Below are 22525 nucleotides of genomic sequence, written 5' to 3' on the forward strand. Positions count from 1 at the left end.
CGAGAGGGTTCAATGGGGCGCTGCGTGCTGCACCCCAGCAGGCCTCCAGATAGCGGGCTAAAGAGCTTATTCCACCCAAATCTCTTTATCCTTTCTAGCCCACTCTGACCTGAGATCAGATTCTAAAAAATGTCTTCTATACATCCTGCCATAGTTTTCATTCTGACCTGATATCAGATTCTAAAAAATGTCTTCTATGTCAGTCGCTCTTCGATTTTTCCAAAAATAGCAGACCTACAAGCTCGTAGCGCGCCACTCGGTGGCGCGCTATGAGCTTGTAGATCTGCTATTTTTAAATAGCTAAAGCACGACATGACGCTATAACACCAAAAATGGGTTCCCGCCCAGAGTGGGCTAGAACTCCGAGATGTTGACAGAAAGTCAGTTAACTCTAGCCAGTGGCAGCTGCATGGGTTTTGCATAATTAATTATTTATACGGAGCCAGACATAGTAATTACCATCCAGATGAATATGATATTCTAATCAGGCAAGCTTTAATTTTAATTGCCCTCCGGCATCTAACTGTCAGTGCTGGCCCGGGTTGATAAAGTGGAGAGTCTCTAAACACCATTAGACATCTGCTCTGAGAGGCAGTGCCTCCGTTACCCCGCCAGCCCTGCTACCATCCGCCGTAAAAAATCAATACAGGACTGTTGGTGTGTGTGTGTGTGTGTGTGTGTGGGTGTGTGTGTGTGTGTGTGTGTGTGTGTGTGTGTGTGTGTGTGTGTGGGTGTGTGTGTGTATGCCTGGGTGTGTGTGTGTGTGTAATCTTGCTAAATTTTCTATGGGAAGCCATTTTTCGTCAATGACAAAACCAGAGCAGGGCTTCAAGCTATGGAACGGAGCCCCCCTCCTATATGGAGCGGAGCCCCCCCTCCAGCTGTAGTGATTGATGAGGCCTTTTGGATTTTGTGTCGTTTCCCTTTTTTTCATGTCATGTTTTTTTTTTTTTTTTTTTTTTTCTTATTGAGAATTTGAAGCCTCATTTCAATATATATACAAGATCCTATCCTACTTTATTTTATTTATTTATTTATTTATTTGGCCCCTCCCTATAACCCATTTTGGGCGGGAACCCCTTTTTTGTGTTTTTAAACATTATGTTATAATTTAGCTTTTGAAAAATAGCACAGCTCGTAGCGCGCCACCGAGTGGCGCGCTACAAGCTTGTATAGGTCTGATATTTTTTTTGAAAAATCGTGAAAATATTTATTTCAGAAAACTGGGGAGGATTTAGAAGATTTTCTTTTAGATTTCGACGTCAGGCCTATAAATTAGCCTCGGAAACCCATAGGTTTTTATTTCCAGGGGAGAAATGTCCAGGCCTGAATGGTCTAACCGGAGAGCGTTCCATGACAGGTGCTACACAGACAGACGGCGCTCTGCAGAGAGACTGATGCATGTGTTGTTTACAATCAAATGATCTCCTGTATGTTTACAGGAAACAGAAACCTTCTGGTTAGGTCTGATGATTAGCATGACTGATTCTAATGCCTAATCTTCACTGTGAGGGAACTGATTCAAGTCTCTCTCTCTCTCTCTCTCTCTCCTGTGTGTGTGCGCGTGCGTGTGAGTGTGCGTATAGTCCACAGTATGTGTAATCAACCAAACACCTAGTTATGTGACAATTGACACTCCTGGCTCACGGTTTCTCCCAGATTTGGGGGAATTTGGTGTTGTATGGTTGCCCAGCTCTCCGGAGGCCCCTGACTGAGCTCTCTGAAGCAGACGCCATAATCCCAACAGCTGTTTCCATGCCTACAACATGTCCTGTCCAATGGAAAAATATTATCACACATTGTACACACGTTTCACGGCCGCCGCGCGGGCCAATTCTGGTATAGGGTCTGGAATTCCATCCCCTGATGCATGCTTACAGTATACTGTATTACTGAATTTGGTATGTAACATGATTAGATATTGCTATTAACCCATTTAGGCCTGACGTCGAAATTGAAAAAAAAAAAGAAATTCTTCTAAATCATGACAGTTTTCTGAAATACCTAATGTTTCAATCAGTGGGGCTCAATATTTCATGTCAAGGACCCCCAGAATTATCTGTATTTGGCCACGGACCCCCATCTGAAAATAATGTTGTTGCAGCTGGAATGCTCCCGGAAGCAACGATTTGAGTAAAAAAAAAACGTTCGCTCTGAAAGAATATATTTTCAATAAGATTTGCGCCACGTTTTCTTCAAAAATAGCAGACCTATACAAGCTCAGTGCTGCGTTACGTACGAGCTTGTAGATCTGCCATTTATCAATAGCTAAAAGCATAACATAGTTGCTAACACCAAAAGGGGGTTCTCCCGCCCAGAATGGGTTAAAATAAATCTGGATTTATGTGTTTTATTGGTGGATGTCTCCTCTCACGTGGTGACATAAGGATATATTGGATACTCCGATATGGGCTCAGTGTGAGGATGAGCTGCACGCTGCCTGCCAGGTGGCCTCTTTAATGCATCCACGGTAATCAGCCATCGTAAACAAACCCGTTGGCAGACGGAGATGTATATGAACAGCTGAATGCCCAAATTGCATCAGTTTCGTCGGGATGCGATGGTTTCATGCTGTGGGGCATACCGTACCGTACAGCCGTCTATATACTGTACGTACGGTGTTGCTGCTCCGCTGCCGTCTGCATGATGAGCACACGGCTTGTTTGAGTTAAGCCATTCTGGGCGGGAGGAACCCCTTTTTGGTGTTAGCATTATGTTATGCTTTAGCTATTGAAAAATAGCAGATCTACGAGCTCGTAGCGCGCCACTCGGTGGCGCGCTACGAGCTTGTATAGGTCTGCTATTTTTGAAAAATCGTGAAAATGTGCCTGAAATCTTTGAATGTATATTCTTTCAGAGTGAACGTTTTTAACTCAAATCTTTGCTTCTGGGGGGGGGAGGTCCCTGGAACAACATATTTTGAGATTGGTGTCCAAATACAGATAATTCTGGGGGTCCTTGACATGAAATAGTGTGAGAACGACTGACGTAGAAACATAGCTTTTTCCGAAAACTGTCAGGTTGTAGAAGACATTTTTTAGAATCTGATCTCAGGTCAGAATGAGTTAAGCCTGCGCCTACAGTGATGCACAGGGAGAGGTACTGTATGGGAACGAAAACACTTGAACTTCCTTGACACAATCTGGGACGGCTGAGAAACATATGGAATCTACAGTCATTACGGCTCCGCCGCTCCACCGGAGAAGATGGATGTCTCCACAGATGTGCCTGACAGCCTGATAAACCCAATGGCCTCGGACAGTTTGGTATCTTTCCCAAAGACATTAATGACAATGAGGGGTGTTAACTTTTATTATGCGCGATAACTCGCCGTCGTTCTATCCAACCAACTTTTATTTTTTTCAGTCTTGTCAGGTCCCTGCGGGCCGCTTACTGGCCAGCGTCAAGTTAAGAAACGGACAAAACCATAATGGTAACTGACGGCCACTCGCAAGAATATCAGAGCGCTTCAAAAGCCCTCGATTCCCCACCTTAACCCATTCTGACCGGGCACCCATTTTGGTGTTAGCATCATGTTATGCTTTACCTATTGAAAAATAGCAGATCTACAAGCTCATATCGCGCCACCGAGTGGCGCGATACGAGCTTGTAGGTCTGCTATTTTTGAAAAATTCGAAGAACGACTGACATTTTTAGAATCTGATCTCGGGTCAGAATGGGTTTAATCAGACCAGTGTGTGTCCAGTGGAAACCTTGTATGAATCTGATCTCAGGTCAGAATGGGTTAAACCTGGAGCCTTTGTGTGTCTCATCATCATTGTGTATTCACAGAGTGGAGCTAACATTCCTCCATCGCGGCTTGGCTCAATGTTTTTTTTGATCTCCACCCACTGTGACTGAGGTGAGGGGAAGTGGGGTCTTCAGATGTCTGTGGCTCCTCATGCCCAAAGTTTGAATTTCATTAACCCATTTTGACCTGGGAACGATTCTACAAAAAATGCCTTCTAAATCTTGACAGTTTTCTTTAAAAAAACGCATGTTTCTATGTCAGTCATTCTCATGTTTCTATGTCAGTCATTCTCATTCTATTTCATGTCAAGGACCCACAAAAAATGTCTGGATTTGGCCGCCGACCCATCTGAAAATATGTTGTTTTCCGGTGACCTCCCAGAAGCAAAGATTTGAGCTAAAAACGTTCGCTCTGAAAGAATATATATATATAAAGATTTGAGACACATTTTCACGATAAAAAAAAAAATAGCAGACCTACAAGCTACGAGCTTGTAGATGTGCTATTTTTCAGTAGCTAAAGCATAACATAATGCTATAATAAACACCAAATGGGGGGTTCCCGTCTAGAATGGCTTAACCCATTCTGACCGGGCACCCATTTTGGTGTTAGCATCATGTTATGCTTTACCTATTGAAAAATAGCAGATCTACAAGCTCATATCGCGCCACCGAGTGGCGCGATACGAGCTTGTAGGTCTGCTATTTTTGAAAAATCGAAGAACGACTGACATTTTTTAGAATCTGATCTCAGGTCAGAATGGGTTCATCAGACCAGTGTGTGTCCAGTGGAAACCTCGTATGAATCTGATCTCAGGTCAGAATGGCTTAAAGACCCTCTCCTCCTGCTCCCTCGGCTACCAGGGGGAACAAAGCACGAAGCCGGACTCAATGGTAATCCTGCCTGCGAGGCGCCGGTGTCAGAGGTCATTCGTCGCCGGGCAGATGAATCCTGTGGTCGGGGTGGCGCGGAGGCTACGGTGGGGAGGCGTATAGCGGGGGAGACAGAGGAGCTCTTTCTCTCCAGGTTATCCGGGGAGAATCTAATGAGGAAGAATTGGAAGGAAGGAAGAGAAGAGAAGCCGTTGCCTCCTCTCCTCCAACCCCACCTGGGTGGAGAAGAGGAGACCGACCAGCTCCGGGTTGAACTTCACGAGGGAGAGAAAGGTATAGAAAGACGTAACATGGAACATGAAAAGAGAAGAGAGAGAGAGAGCAGGCGACATAAGGCCCAATCAGAGGTCTCATTCTATAGCGTTGTGTGAGAGCCACTTGGTGTGCCTTGAGGACATGCCTAGGGCTAATAAAGCTGAAAGTTGGGAGATGCTCTGACCTTGCTTTGGAAACGCTAAAGCCCTAATAAGGACACGGCCTAAAAGTAGAGAAGAAACTTCTACCGCGTCTCTCCAGAGCAAACACTGTCTTTGTCCCCATTTCACACACTCTCGCCTTTCATTAGAGCACAAAGAGAGAGAGGAGAACCTATAGGCCCCCCTAATGAAGGGGACTGTTGGATCGGATACATTAACCCATTCTGGACTGAGGTCCATAAAGAAAAAAGGCTTTTAAAAACCTAACATTTTTTCTGAAAAACCCATGTTTCTATATGTCAGTGGTGCGCTCAACCTTTTTCATGTCAAGGACCCCCAGAATTATCTCTATTGGGTCACGGACCCCCCATCTCAAAATATGTAGTTCCAGGGACCCCCCCCCAGAAGCCAATATTGTAGTTAAAAATGTTCGCATTTTTTTACGACTTTTCAAAAATAGCACACCTACAATCTCGTATGAGCTTGTAGATCTGCTATTTTTCAATAGCTAAAGCATAGCATAATGCTGAACACCAAAAGGGGTTCCCGCTCAGAAGGGGTTAAAGGGAGGGATTAGACGCTGTCTGACAAGGAAATGCTCTTTGAACACACGCTCACAGTTCACCATTAGTAATGGACTGAGAAATTTCTAACTCAATTACGGCAAACTTTCATATCATCACCTTGACAGCGGTTTTGGTTTGAACCCACACTTAGCTGGTAAAAGAAAAGGTTTTTCTCTCCCCTCGTCCTAGGTTAAGCCATTTTGGTCGGGAACCCATGTTGGTGTTTTTAAGCATTATGTTATGCTTTAGCTATTGAAAAATAGCAGATCTACAAGCCACCGAGTGCCGCGCTACGAGCTTGTAGATCTGCTATTTTTGAAAAGTCGTGAAAATGTGGCGCACATCTTTGAATATATATTTCAGAGCGAACATTTTTAACTAAGATTTTGGCTTCTGGGGGGTCCCTGGAACTACATATTTTGAGATGGGGGGTCCGTGGCCCAATAGAGATCATTCTGGGGGTCCTTGAAATTAAAAAGGTTGAACACCTACTGACATATAGAAACATGGGTTTTTCAGATTTCTTTTAGGATTAGAAGCCTTTTTTTTTTAATCGACCTCAGTCCAAAATGGGTTAACCCATTCTGTCCGGGAACCCATTTTGGTGTTGGCATCATGTTATGCTTTAGCTATTGAAAAATAGCAGATCTACAAACTCATAGCGCGCCACCGAGTGGCGCGCTACGAGCTTGTAGGTCTGCTATTTTTGAAAAGTCGAAGAACGACTGACATTTTTTAGAGTCTGATCTCAGGTCAGAATGGGTTCATCAGACCAGTGTGTGTCCATATAGTGGAAACCTCGTATGAATCTGATCTCAGGTCAGAATGGGTTAACGCGGTATCATGATTCTGAACATAACAGTGTTATGTCTGCTGCATAAATTGCTCTCTGAGGAGCGACTTTTTGCAACGGTGAAAGCTGCCTAAAAGCCACTTTGATGTAAGGTTACACAAAGTTGGATTTTGTGCAGTTTATATCATTTTAACCCATTCTGACCTGAGATCAGATTCATACGAGGTTTCCACTGGACACACACTGGTCTGATGAACCCATTCTGACCTGAGATCAGATTTAAAAAAATGTCAGTCGTTCTTCGATTTTTCAAAAATAGCAGACCTACAAGCTCGTAGCGCGCCACTCGGTGGCGCGCTATGAGCTTGTAGATCTGCTATTTTTCAATAGCTAAAGCATGACATGATGCTAACACCAAAATGGGTTCCCGCCCAAAATGGGTTAAAATTCACCATTTAAACCATGAACTACGAGGCCTTTCGCGCAATCATACAGTACTTATGTATTTACGAGTATAGGACTGTGGTGGGTTATATGTTTTTATTAGCTCTCGTCCCGTTGAGCTCTCTTGAGCTTTGATATTCCATAAATGTATAATATTTTCAGGAAGCGGCAGCATACATCATTAGGGTCATTTAGTTCACCCTGCAGTTACCTTGCAATCCATCTCATTAAATCAATAATTACTCTGCTTTCAATTCTTTCATCTCTCTCTCGCTCTCTCTCTCTCTCTCTCTCTCTCTCCCCTAATAAAAATAACCCTGCAGACAAAATAAAATAACATTATAAACAATGAGGTGCCAATGATTTATGGCAGACCAAGTAAGCCTGATGTATTGGAGAAACATTTTTGAGTGTCCCTCCCTATATGTTCCACAAAATGATATCCACAGTCGCCCCCGTGGCTCAGGAGGTAGAGCAGGTCGTCCAATGATCCATGGGTCGGCGGTTCGAATCCCGGCTCCTCCTCCTGTCTACATGTCAAAGTGTCCTTGGGCAAAGACACTGAACCCCAAATTGCTCCCGATGTGCTGGTTGGTATACCTTGCATGGCTTCTGCCACAGTCGGTGTATGGATGTGAATGTAATGCACTATGTAAAGCGCCTTGGATAAAGGCGCTATATAAATGCACCATTTACCATTAGTTTGTCTGTTTAGAGTACCAACAGGTGACAAAGTGGCGCTGCTGAGCTTCACACTGTGCACAGGTGCATGATGGGAAGCTGAATTTTTAGCAGTCATTTCTCGTTTTGGACGCGGGGTGGCTCGCCGGAACGCACCCCCCTGGGTGCGTTCCTGGGGGTCTGGGTGTTCCGGGGACCCCCACACAGTAACTGTCATTTATTGACCGTTTTAAGTGTAACACCAGCACAGAGCACAGTGCAGTACAGACTACTGTACGTGTATAGCACGTGCACAGGTTCATGATGAAAGTGCATAGTACACAGTACAGACTGAATTGTCCGACAGCCAATAGTCCGACAGCCAATAGTCAGACAGCCAATAGTCCGACAGCCAATAGTCCGACACCCCAACAGCACCACTCAGTTCAGACGGGTCAGACTTTTTTCTAGAGACGAAATTAAAGCAACATTTTAAAACCTTAGGTGGTACCTCTACTAAATCAGCACTAATGATGTAGTAGTGCTATAGCACTGCGTGAGTCCAAAGGCCTTTTATTTTATATATTTGTGCTACGATTAATGATATCCCTGGAAACAGAAAGTGGATATTTACAGAAGAGCTTCTTCCTTTGAGCGTGACTGTACTGAAGCTAGCAGCACTAAGAAACTTTGACATACTGTAGTAGTCAGTGAGAGAGCTGAGAGAGCTCACCATGGGGGGTGTGTGTGGGTGTGGGTGTGGGTGTGGGTGTGTGTGTGTGTGTGTGTGTGTGTGTGTGTGTGTGTGTGTGTGTGTGTGTGTGTGTGTGTGCGTGCGCGCAAGCTTGACTGTGTTTTCCTGGTAGAACTCAGTCAGACAGAGCACATTTTGCGCCCCTGGAGATGCAACTAACCTCTACCATGCCCTATAATACCGTAGATAATTCCGACCATGATGTTTATTTAAGGAGACCAGGGATTAGGGTTTGGTCTGAGCTTTCCTTCAGAAATTCAAGATTAACAGCGAGGTCCATAACAAACTGCTCAACCAATTTGAGCGAGGAGCGGTGTTGTACCCCAGATGCTTCTCAACAGGTATACATTTGTGGATATCTTAAAGAATGCAATATCAAAGCATTATCAGGGGGAGGGGGGAGAGAGAGAGAGAGTATCAGTCATACAAGTGACCACTATGCTGCTCATGCAAGTGAATCCAATTGTTTAACCATTACATGCGTGTCAGGGTTTGTTTCTCCCAGACCTTTAACACAGCCTGCTGAACATGCCAGAGCAAATCCCTGTGAATTGGCCCGATGCTTCAACATTAATCTGGAAGCATGGGGTGACCGTCCACAGTCTAAATTGAGCCCTCAGAGACCGTTCACCCAGAGAGAGAGAGGAAAGCGTTGTTAGAGAGAGAGAGAGAGAGAGAGAGCTGGAGGGACCAGAGGAGAAGGCATACGCGGCCGGGCGGCTCCCCAGCCCTCTAGAGCATCTGCTGGGGCTGCTGGAGATGAGATAAGGGCTATCAGCCGCCATGGCTCAACCGAGGGTAAGCTCTGCATTCTGATGCCTCGTGCTGCAGGCAGAGGGAAGACACAAACACACGGCTCAGGCATGCAGCCACGTAAGCCCCGTTCCGGGATCGCAGTAACTAGAGTGCCAATAGAGGAGGTACAGTCCAGATCTCTGTATGGCCCTTAACCCGTTCTGACCTGAGATCAGATTCTTAAAAAAAATGTCTTCTATACATCCTTGACAGTTTTTTCTGAAAAAGCTATGTTTCTCTATTATGTCAGTCGTTCTTCGATTTTTCAAAAAATAGCAGACCTATACAAGTTCGAGCTATACGAGCTTGTGGATCTGCTATTTGTCAATGGCTAAAGCATAGCGTAATGCTAACATCATAAGGGGATCCCGCCCAAAATGGGTTAATGTTCCCAGATCTGCGCCACGAAAATGTATATAGGCATCGTTTTGCTGTCCTGTTTTATGGATATCATTTCATCACTGTGTTAATTATCTCTTCTGGAAATGGCAGTGATGCTTCCTTTTGTTTAGACTCACAGAGCAATTTATGTTGAATGTTGTCATACGACAGAGTCGCATGCCACAAAATGTGCCGATCTACAAGCTCACAACGCGTCGCCAATGCAACGCTTTGTGAGCTTGTGTAGATCGGCGAGGTTGGGCCTGCGTCTGCAAACAGAACTCCCCCCAGTAGTTAAACATTATTGTTTCAACCTCAGTAACTTTCCTTATTCTCCGCCGCTGCTTGCTTTCAGGGGAGCCAGTGATTGCTAATCATCTTCATTTGCATATGAAGATAAGTCTAATATGGTTGGTGGCTAATCCCTTCCCTCTCTAAGTGCTGGATAACAGACCATTTTTAGCTTTTAATCCATTAATGAAATTTGTTTGCTCATTGACTTGAATCATCGCCATAATTATGAGGATGAATTTATTATTTAGAGCTATTGGAAAGAAGTACGGCAGTATTGTACGGTACGCGGCATTTGCATATTATAAATTAATGACGGTGATGTGTCATTAATTGATATGAATTTGAAGGGCCGTTATAGCGTGCGGGCGTACGTCAACAAGGGCACGGAGACGGCGGAAGAGCTAAGGCACCGTTATACAAAGTTAACTCATTCTGACCTGAGATCAGATTCATACGAGGTTTCCACTGGACACATAATGGTCTGATGAACCCATTCTGACCTGAGATCAGATTAAAAAAATGTCAGTCGTTCTTCGATTTTTCAAAAATAGCAGACCTACAAGCTCGTAGCGCGCCACTCGGTGGCGCGCTATGAGCTTGTAGATCTGCTATTTTTCAATAGCTAAAGCATGACATGATGCTAACACCAAAATGGGTTCCCGTTCAGAATGGGTTAACTAATGTTTACATGGAACTACACTACAGATATTTTACATTATATCAGGAGAATTCTTCTCAACTTAGAGATGCCGTCAGTGATCTGTATATCATGCAAATGGAGGACCTGTCTCATAATTTATGCATATGGCGACCCATTACTGTAGCAGGAACACATCTCATATACCGTATACGCTCACGGAGGAGAGACGGTGGCGTTTGCGTTGTGGGTAGCCCGCCCGCTGAAAATTACAGTTTCCGAGGCCTCCCATTTGACAGCCTTAAATGTAGGCAATTTTACTGGTCAGCACTTCTGAAATCATTAACCATTGTTTAGAATCTAATGCGCACATGAATTATGCATGCCGGTTAAGATGCACATGGCGTGACTATAACCCTCTTGGTTCTTCTCCAACACATTTTTTAGCTGCCATCATTGATTGCCTAGAGGTTTTTTTTCTCCTCTCCCTTCTTCTTCTTCTGCACAGTTAAATCCTGAGTGTTAAATGAACTCTGAAGGTGTGAAATTCAAATTAGCCTCTTTTTTTTTTTAAATGTTGTTGTATTGTAGTTTATATACATTCTTGCGCTGTCAACTTGCGGATGCATGTTCTGTAAGCTTGAGCATTGCTGCAGCGCCTGCAGGTGTTTAGATTTTAACCTGATTAACCCTTTCTGAACGGGAACCCGTCTTGGTGTTAGCATCATGTTAATGCTTTAGCTATTGAAAAATAGCAGATCTACAAGCTCATAGCGCGCCACCGAGTGGCGCGCTACGAGCTTGTAGGTCTGCTATTTTTAAAAAATCGAAGAACGACTGACATTTTTTTAAATCTGATCTCAGGTCAGAATGGGTTGATTAGACCAGTGTGTGTCCTAGTGGAAACCTCGTATGAATCTGATCTCAGGTCAGAATGGGTTAATAGTATAGGCTACGTCATATACTACGGCGTCGTGCACCAAAAATAGCCAAACTTCAAGCGGATGCAATGCGTTGTTGTTGTTGTCAGCTTTGTGTAGAACGTCTGTTCTCGGTTAAATGAAGCATCGCACCGATATAGAAAACATTTCTTGCCGCACTAGTGTCTGTTCCCCTGTGTCTTGATTTAGAGCAAAAGAAAAGCACCAGTTTTGGTGGTGATTCAGGAGAAAGGATTCTTTCGCGGCCTGTGTTGTTAGTCGGCGTGATGCAGGGAGGTGTGTGTGCGAGTGCGTGAGTGCGTGCATTCGTGGCGTGTGTGTGTCTGTGTGTGAAACCATCGGATCTCAGACAGTGAAGGTAGTCGTCGCGCACACACCACTGTCAGTTCTCGTCATTCCCAGAGAGACCCCGAGGGCTGCAGCCCTGCATGTGAGTGAGGTGCTTACTTTGTGTTCCTCGGCCCCTGATAGCCACCCTCGAGGCACCTTTCATCCGGAGATGTGTTCTCTCTCTGCTATTCTCGTCTCGGCGAGCCGGAGCAACTGGAACCATCAAGAGGCACTAGATTGGAAAACCTGAGAGTGGCATCAAATAAATCTAAGCTTCCGTGACCCCCCCTCCCTCCCCCCCCAACATGCACGCACACACACACACACACACACACACGCACATGCACGCGCACACGCACACACACACTACTACATTACTGTGCTACTCCAGCTGACTAGTCGTGCAACAAATGTCTAGTTAATAAATAGTTTCCAACGGGTTGACTCTTGGGGGGGAAAATGGGGGAAAAACGAAACATCTCACACTATTATATACTGTCTCTATGTTTATAGACCGTATATATACACTATACAGTACACAAAGGCACCATGAAAGCCAATTGAAATTCTCTGCATATAGCTATAAGAACAACACATGCTGTGTTGTGATTGTTTTTTTAGATTGTCGTTCTGTCACCAATTTTTGGACCTATAACTTCTGATAAAGTCTGTTATTTCCTATAATGACGCCGCACAGTAACAACAACCACCACGCCTTGTTTGTTACAATCCAGTCTCTTCATCATGTGCTCACTGTGATGTTCTGATTCTGCTCATTTTCTCCCTCTTTCTCTCTCTCTCTCTCCATCCTTCACTCAAACCCCACCCCCACCCTCACTCCTCCCTCTCCTTCTATCTCTCTCTCTCTCTCTCTCTCTCTCCCTCTCTCTCTCTCCATCAGTCACCCACTGTGATGAGTAATACTTCTGAATGATTTACATTCTGCGCTCCTCTGCATGGGGCGGGACGAGTTCAGAATCTCTGAACCTGAAATTTCAAAGCTATCAGGTGTTGTTAATGTGTTTCCAATTTTCTTCCCCGCGTCTCCCTAATGCGACCTGCTGCTGCTGCTGGCTGTTGCCTCAACAAAAAAAAGAAGCAGAAAAATCACATCAATATTCCAGTGGACGGCTCTTTTCACTACAATGCTGCCTGTAAGCGTACAAGACAGCTTTCACATCTGATTATGACCCCTCATAACCCATTCAGGCCTGAAAAATATTTTTAAAAATGTATTTTTCTTCTGAAAAACCTCATGTTTCTGTATCAGTGGTTCTCAATATTTCATGTCAAGGACCCCAAAAATTATATATAACATGCCGCCGACCCCCATCTGAAAATATATTGTTCCAGGCCCAGAAGCAAAGATTTGAGTTTTAAACTGAAACTCTGAAAGAATATATATATTCAAAGATTTGAGGCACATTTTCACGATTTTTCAAAAATAGCAGACCCTACAAGCTCGTAGCGCGCCACTCGGTGGCGCGCTATGAGCTTGTAGATCTGCTATTTTTCAATAGCTATAAAGCATAACATAATCCTTTGAAACACCAAAAGGGGGTTCCGGCCCAGAACGGGATAAGCATCCACTCGCCCATCCTCTCCAGCCCGTGGCCGTGTGGCCCCTAAACATCGCTTAGGGCTACAGAGGCGTTCGTATGGCCCCAATCTCTCCATGTCAGAGCGGCAGCAGGGTAATCGCTGGTGACAGAACTGCCCGTCTGAGTAGCTCTCTCTCTCTCTCCCTGGCTCTGTGTGTATGCATCCATATTATGCCGTGTGTGTGTGTGTGTGTGTGTGTGTGTGCGTGTGTGTGTGCGCGACTGTGCGTGTGTGTGTGTGTGTGTGTGTGTGCGCGCGACTGTGCGTGCGCGTGTGAGTGAGTGAATGTTGTGTCCAGCCTGTCTGTCTGAGTAGCTACTGCAACACACCACATGGATGTTTTCTACATTTTCACAACCGGACCCGCCGCCCCCCCACACACACACACACACCACCGGCCCCCCCCTCATCCCCTGCCATTAACCTGGGAGTCAGCTACAGCGATGAGCCCCTTGTCCCCCGGCTGCCTGCGGTGGTTCCTGGGATACAGTGGGTCGGTGTCACGCCAAACCCCATCCAGGCTTCTGGGAGAATCACTCCACTGACGCGCAGACAAGAGCAGCGCGCAGCCGGGACTCCTGTTATATTGTATATGTGGAGCTGGAGGTGGTTGTTGTTTGTGTGTGTGTGTGTGTGTGTGTGTGTGTGTGTGTGTGTGTGTGTGTGTGTGTGTGTGTGTGTGTGTGTGTGTGTGTGTGTGTGTGTTGTCTGCACGACATGCATGTGTGTGCATGCATGCGTGTGTGTGTCGTATATATGAAACATGAATGATAGAGGTGGACCATCATGCCTGGCCAGTGTCACGGGGGAATGCTTTTTCATTCTCCTCCATTGCAATCTCTCTCTCGCACACGCACACACACACACACACACACACACACACACACACACACACACGCACACACACACACACACACACACACACACACACACACACACACACACACACACACACACATACACTCACACAAGCACACATGCACAAATTTGGACGCACACACTACTCCACACAGTTTGATGAGAGAATGACTTCCTCCATTCCGTCCAATCTAACCAGAGCACATGTTGTTTTGGATCCGCTCTGGAGCTCCCATTAATTGCCTTTTTATTTAGGAACAAAATGTGTTTGTGTTTCTTCTGCTTTTAAAGTTGGCGTTGCGAGTGCGTATCGGTACACAAACTCCACCATGTATGAGCCTTGAACAAAGCCGACTATGAGTCTCCCCTTCACGCCCTGAGCTGAGACTGAAGTCTATGAGTCTCCCCTTCACGCCCTGAGCTGAGACTGAAGTATATAGAATCGCAAAATAAATCACAGGAATTGTTATGTCGTATATAGTAGCAATGGACTGACTGTAATAGAAAAAAGAATATCCCTTTAACCCATTCTGACCTGAGATCAGATTCATACGAGGTTTCCACTGGACACACACTGGTCTGATTAACCCATTCTGACCTGAGATCAGATTCTAAAAATGTCATTCTTCGATTTTTCAAAAATAGCAGACCTACAAGCTCGTAGCGCGCCACTCGGTGGCGCGCTATGAGCTTGTAGATCTGCTATTTTTCAATAGCTAAACGCTAAAGCATAACATGATGCTAACACCAAAATGGGTTCCCGTTCAGAATGGTTTAAATCATTTTTTTCTTCAAGCCCGGAAACACGCTATATTTCCATTTTTTATAGCCATGTAAATATCAGCATCATATACCGGAGGTACTGTAACAAAAAGCATAGAGGCTCCCATTCTAGGTGGCGCTTCTTCATCTGCATGACAATAGATATAGGATACATTCAAATTTATGACCATGTCTGACAGGTTTCACCACGAATTTGATGCCACACGCAGGAGAGTGTGGACTTGTGTGAATGCCATGGCATGCACTCAAGTCCACACACACACGTGCACTTGTATGCGTGTGTGTGAGCGTGTGTGCGTGCGTGCGTGAGCGTGACAGAGAGAGAGAGAGAGAGAGAGAGAGAGAGAGACTATATACATCCGTGGCCAGACTCTACTTCATTATTTTGCCCGTCCGATGTATAACTTCCACAGGTTTAGGTAAAAATCCAACATTTCAAACGTTGTGTCGGTATAAGAGCTATACCACACACAGCCCTGGGCCAAACACAACGCCATAGACACCCTATATGCTCATATTGTCAGCCTCATGAATAGTTAACGCTCCAAAACACGGCGAGCGAGGCGAGCCCCTCATGCAAACTTTTCCCTCCCCCTATTTTCATATATGCGGCTTGTCATACCCCTGTCACACTCTCTGGACAGATGAATGTAATTTTAATCCTGCCGTTGCCCCAGCTCTCCCTGTCCCCTCTCTCTCTCTCTCTCTATCTCTCTCTCTCTGTGTCTCTCTCCCATCGTGACTCTTCCTTGGCCCTTCTCCAAGCTGAGCTGTCAGACGGGGGGGGGCCTCATCTTATAGCCTCCGACCACCATTGACGTCAAGCTTGCACAGAGCACTTGTGCGTGGCATCTGCCAAACGAGATCGGCCTGTCAGCCTGACAGTCTTTTCTGTCTGTCTCTTGGTGAGTAATTGGCACACATTTGAGCAGACACGTGCAGGTGGCTGTCTCAGCGCTGTGGTACCTTTCCCCCCCCTCTCCCCAGGACCCCCAGGGGGCCCGTTTAGGCTGCAGTCCTGTGGTGGCAGCCTGCTTGTGTATATATTATGGGCAATATCCTGTACTCCTTCGCAAACTTTAAGTGTCGGAATAAAACATAATTGGCCGTCTGGAGTCCAGGCGTTATTATGGCAGCGCATTCATTTCAGTAGATCGAAAAACTTTTTTTTTCCCGGGCGCGTGGAAAAATGATGGCGGGGATATATTTGGTGTTTGTTTATTTAACAGATGGCATTTGTTCTGTGGTCGTGCTAACCCTGCACCGCCTGCTGTATACGCCCAGACTTAGAATTCAGCAGCATATGTGGTACCGCGGGGGGGTTAGTCACGGTGCAATGGCCAAATCCCAAACAGGTTGTAAATGCAGGTCTGCCTCTCTATAGTCCCAATGTCTGGAACCCTGTTGCCCCCGTGCTAAAACCTGAGTTCCCAGTGTTCAGAGATTTGCTGGGGGGGGGGGGGGGGGGGGGGGGCTAACTCCGAGGGCTGCTTACCTGTCAGACATGTGGCACAGTTAGTCAGTGTTACACAGGGCCTGGGAAATGAAGAGTCCTGGAGGCCAGGCTCCCTTCAGATAGCTCCTTAAAGCTGGTTTCTTACCTCTTGACAAGTCAGACACGGTTCATCCGAGCAGCTCTTTAGAAACAGAACAACATTTGCACAGAGCATGACTTGAGTAGCTGTAGTGGATTTGTATACAAATCCAGTGTACACTTTGTGCACGCGTGACAAATCAATCAGAATTGTTGCAATTATCCGTCTTGGCCCGGGCACCGACCGCGGCCCATGTCCGCAGATGGGAAGCATGTTGGGTATACAGCAGGGTGATCTCAGTGGCTGCATTAGTGACTCCTACAGGTTGAAGCACGTTGGGTACTGCAGGGTGATCTCAGTGGCTGCATTAGTGACTCCTACAGGTTGAAGCACGTTGGGTACTGCAGGGTGATCTCAGTGGCTGCATTAGTGACTCCTACAGGTTGAAGCATGTTGGGTACTGCAGGGTGATCTCAGTGGCTGCATTAGTGACTCCTACAGGTTGAAGCACGTTGGGTACTGCAGGGTGATCTCAGTGGCTGCATTAGTGACTCCTACAGGTTGAAGCACGTTGGGTACTGCAGGGTGATCTCAGTGGCTGCATTAGTGACTCCTACAGGTTGAAGCATGTTGGGTACTGCAGGGTGATCTCAGTGGCTGCATTAGTGACACCTACAGGTTGAAGCATGTTGGGTACAGCAGGGTGATCTCAGTGGCTGCATTAGTGACTCCTACAGGTTGAAGCACGTTGGGTACTGCAGGGTGATCTCAGTGGCTGCATTAGTGACTCCTACAGGTTGAAGCACGTTGGGTACTGCAGGGTGATCTCAGTGGCTGCATTAGTGACTCCTACAGGTTGAAGCACGTTGGGTACTGCAGGGTGATCTCAGTGGCTGCATTAGTGACTCCTACAGGTTGAAGCACGTTGGGTACTGCAGGGTGATCTCAGTGGCTGCATTAGTGACTCCTACAGGTTGAAGCATGTTGGGTACGACAGCAGGGTGATCTCAGTGGCTGCATTAGTGACTCCTACAGGTTGAAGCACGTTGGGTACTGCAGGGTGATCTCAGTGGCTGCATTAGTGACTCCTACAGGTTGAAGCACGTTGGGTACTGCAGGGTGATCTCAGTGGCTGCATTAGTGACTCCTACAGGTTGAAGCACGTTGGGTACACCAGGGTGATCTCAGTGGCTGCATTAGTGACTCCTACAGGTTGAAGCACGTTGGGTACTGCAGGGTGATCTCAGTGGCTGCATTAGTGACTCCTACAGGTTGAAGCACGTTGGGTACTGCAGGGTGATCTCAGTGGCTGCATTAGTGACTCCTACAGGTTGAAGCACGTTGGGTACTGCAGGGTGATCTCAGTGGCTGCATTAGTGACTCCTACAGGTTGAAGCATGTCGGGTACTGCAGGGTGATCTCAGTGGCTGCATTAGTGACTCCTACAGGTTGAAGCATGTTGGGTACTGCAGGGTGATCTCAGTGGCTGCATTAGTGACTCCTACAGGTTGAAGCACGTTGGGTACTGCAGGGTGATCTCAGTGGCTGCATTAGTGACTCCTACAGGTTGAAGCATGTTGGGGACGACAGCAGGGTGATCTCAGTGGCTGCATTAGTGACTCCTACAGGTTGAAGCACGTTGGGTACTGCAGGGTGATCTCAGTGGCTGCATTAGTGACTCCTACAGGTTGAAGCATGTTGGGTACTGCAGGGTGATCTCAGTGGCTGCATTAGTGACTCCTACAGGTTGAAGCATGTTGGGTACTGCAGGGTGATCTCAGTGGCTGCATTAGTGACTCCTACAGGTTGAAGCATGTTGGGTACTGCAGGGTGATCTCAGTGGCTGCATTAGTGACTCCTACAGGTTGAAGCATGTTGGGTACTGCAGGGTGATCTCAGTGGCTGCATTAGTGACTCCTACAGGTTGAAGCACGTTGGGTACTGCAGGGTGATCTCAGTGGCTGCATTAGTGACTCCTACAGGTTGAAGCATGTTGGGTACTGCAGGGTGATCTCAGTGGCTGCATTAGTGACTCCTACAGGTTGAAGCATGTTGGGTACTGCAGGGTGATCTCAGTGGCTGCATTAGTGACTCCTACAGGTTGAAGCACGTTGGGTACTGCAGGGTGATCTCAGTGGCTGCATTAGTGACTCCTACAGGTTGAAGCATGTTGGGTACTGCAGGGTGATCTCAGTGGCTGCATTAGTGACACCTACAGGTTGAAGCATGTTGGGTACACAGCAGGGTGATCTCAGTGGCTGCATTAGTGACTCCTACAGGTTGAAGCACGTTGGGTACTGCAGGGTGATCTCAGTGGCTGCGATAGTGACTCCTACAGGTTGAAGCATGTTGGGTACTGCAGGGTGATCTCAGTGGCTGCATTAGTGACTCCTACAGGTTGAAGCATGTTGGGTACTGCAGGGTGATCTCAGTGGCTGCATTAGTGACTCCTACAGGTTGAAGCACGTTGGGTACTGCAGGGTGATCTCAGTGGCTGCATTAGTGACTCCTACAGGTTGAAGCACGTTGGGTACTGCAGGGTGACCTCAGTGGCTGCATTAGTGACTCCTACAGGTTGAAGCATGTTGGCTACAGCAGGGTGATCTCAGTGGCTGCATTAGTGACTCCTACAGGTTGAAGCACGTTGGGTACTGCAGGGTGACCTCAGTGGCTGCATTAGTGACTCCTACAGGTTGAAGCACGTTGGGTACTGCAGGGTGACCTCAGTGGCTGCATTAGTGACTCCTACAGGTTGAAGCATGTTGGGTACTGCAGGGTGATCTCAGTGGCTGCATTAGTGACTCCTACAGGTTGAAGCACGTTGGGTACTGCAGGGTGACCTCAGTGGCTGCATTAGTGACTCCTACAGGTTGAAGCATGTTGGCTACAGCAGGGTGATCTCAGTGGCTGCATTAGTGACTCCTACAGGTTGAAGCACGTTGGGTACTGCAGGGTGACCTCAGTGGCTGCATTAGTGACTCCTACAGGTTGAAGCATGTTGGGTACAGCAGGGTGATCTCAGTGGCTGCATTAGTGACTCCTACAGGTTGAAGCACGTTGGGTACTGCAGGGTGACCTCAGTGGCTGCATTAGTGACTCCTACAGGTTGCCACGTGTTCGGTGTTCGGGGAGTGGAAGTGAGATGAATAGCGTGTTCCTCAGCATGCGTTATGTAGGGATGCCAGAAAGTGACCATCAGCCAAATCGAATAATCGACAGCTCTGCCGATTAATAATCGATTCATTGAACCCCCCCAATTTTTTTAATCAATATCAGATACCATTAGTGCATGCTTTGATGGTTACAGTTTTATAATGAGTTTGATGAGTAAAGCTTTGTGGAGATCTTCTCAGTTCTCATTGTATGCTAGTTACGTACTGCCATTCAGGATGGAAAAAATGAAATCCATTTGGATTTGGGGAGAAGTAGTTTCATAAGGGGCTGGTATGAAGTACTTGATATATAAACAGAAAACGTTCAGTTCACTAGTCTACACACTACTCTACAACTGCCTTCATTTCATCTGATTGTCTGTCTGGCAGGCACTTAACAAGCGATCGTTAACTGTGTCTGTTAGAGAGAGGGGCAGATGATGAAGGTACATGTTCGATAATATCGATAATATCGAGCATGATATATTATATCATGCAGCCTTAGCCTATATTTTGGCTATTAAAAAAAATACACGGAATTCGGAAGCAATTATAGCAAAACGTTTAAATGAAAAGGGAATAGTTGCAGGCGACACATTGGAAGACTATTGGCCGTCCCAGCTAGTTTTTATGATTGGTGGGAGTCAGGGCCAGCCTTGACAGATTTTGGCATGGCCCTGACCCAGCAGTCCACCCTGATGATCTGTGAATGTGTTTAAGGTCTCAATCTGTCGGCCCCTTATCCAGCTGCATGCAGCCTAGCCGGAGCCAGGCGATAATGTGAAACATTTATAACACCGAGATCAGGATAAATCTCACTGGACTTATTGGGATGAGCACTAACACAGCTCAAGAAGGAATGTTGGCAACAAGTGACAAACTGAGGAATGGTTCTCTATGAGCTGTTTTGCCTTACAGTATGTATGTAAAATATATAGTTGTAGGCCTGTACTGTAATTAATTGATATGTGCAAAACATACATTCTTTTCAGCACTTCAGGGCTTGAGCAAATTGTCAATAGAAGAAATGTCTATAGCAGTGGTTCCCAATCCCTTTTGGCCATGCACCCCCAGCCCCCCCCCCCCCCCCCACATGGAAATATAAATTGCATAAGCTACTGTATATAGGGACCCCGGGAGCAGTATGGGTTTAGCGCCCCTGCCTGCATCCTCCGTGAGGAGGAAGCCCAATAACCTTCGATGAGGCCTTTAGGAGGGGCCATTCGAGCCGTAAGTGGAGTCTGCAGTACCACCGTTGCCCAGTGGTGGAGCCTGCAGAACCACTACGGCTCAAGAATCCACCACTCCTGAATGAAGAGTCTGGTGCTGGGAGTCTGGTGCAACGCACAGGTCCTGGTGCTGTGTGTCTGGTGCAACGCACAGGTCCTGGCGGTACTCCTGGTGAGAGCAGGAGTGGACCTGACACGTGGGAGGGGCCCGGACAGGAGTCAACCCACAGAGCCTAGTCCCTCCACCTGCCAGAATTGTACCTCTCAGTCCCGGCATAGTAGTTCCGGAGTGCTTCCAACGGATTGTGTGGCCCTGGTCTTTCCCTAGTGGGGTCTGATCGAGGGTAGCTACTGGGACATCCACACAGAAAAGTCCTATCTGATTGACAGCCCATACATCCACACAGAAATGTCCTATCTGATTGACAGCCCCATACATCCACACAGAAAAGTCCTATCTGATTGACAGCCCATACATCCACACAGAAAAGTCCTATCTGATTGACAGCCCATACATCCACACAGAAAAGTCCTATCTGATTGACAGCCCATACATCCAGACAGAAAAGTCCTATCTGATTGACAGCCCATACATCCAGACAGAAAAGTCCTATCTGATTGACAGCCCCATACATCCAGACAGAAAAGTCCTATCTGATTGACAGCCCATACATCCACACAGAAAAGTCCTATCTGATTGACAGCCCATACATCCAGACAGAAAAGTCCTATCTGATTGACAGCCCATACATCCAGACAGAAAAGTCCTATCTGATTGACAGCCCATACATCCACACAGAAAAGTCCTATCTGATTGACAGCCCATACATCCACACAGAAAAGTCCTATCTGATTGACAGCCCATACATCCAGACAGAAAAGTCCTCTCTGATTGACAGCCCATACATCCAGACAGAAAAGTCCTATCTGATTGACAGCCCATACATCCAGACAGAAAAGTCCTATCTGATTGACAGCCCATACATCCACACAGAAAAGTCCTATCTGATTGACAGCCCATACATCCAGACAGAAAAGTCCTATCTGATTGACAGCCCATACATCCAGACAGAAAAGTCCTATCTGATTGACAGCCCATACATCCACACAGAAAAGTCCTATATCTGATTGCATTAAACAATGTTAAATTGACTTTCCCTCTCACTTTCCAAATCGATTCACCACTCCCTTTATGCATGCACATATAGCCTCTAATACATACCGCGGTACCAATACCCCCTTTTTTTATCAGAGATTATTGATTACTGTCAGGGACACAGCTATATTTCATCATGGGATGATAAGACTGTGTTCATGTGCTAATGTGGTCAACAGTATAAATGAATAGTGTAACATTGGAGTTAGCATGAAAGCCCAATGGGCCAAACTGTGGCCACTCTTGCAGAATCGGCAAACACACGCCAGAAGAATCTAATAATTCAGCTCTATAAGGCTGTCAACTGAAAAGCAATATAAATCGGTTGAATTTGCATCATGACTTATATATGCATCCATGCAATAGATCGTTTGACATCTCTTTTTCTTTTTTTAACCCATTCTGACCTGAGATCAGATTCATACGAGGTTTCCACTGGACACACACTGGTCTGATTAACCCATTCTGACCTGAGATCAGATTCTAAAAAATGTCAGCCGTTCTTCGATTTTTCAAAAATAGCAGACCTACAAGCTCGTAGCACGCCACTCGGTG

Source organism: Protomyctophum bolini (genome assembly GCF_963924005.1).
Source record: "Protomyctophum bolini genome assembly, chromosome: 15".
NCBI lineage: Eukaryota > Metazoa > Chordata > Actinopteri > Myctophiformes > Myctophidae > Protomyctophum > Protomyctophum bolini.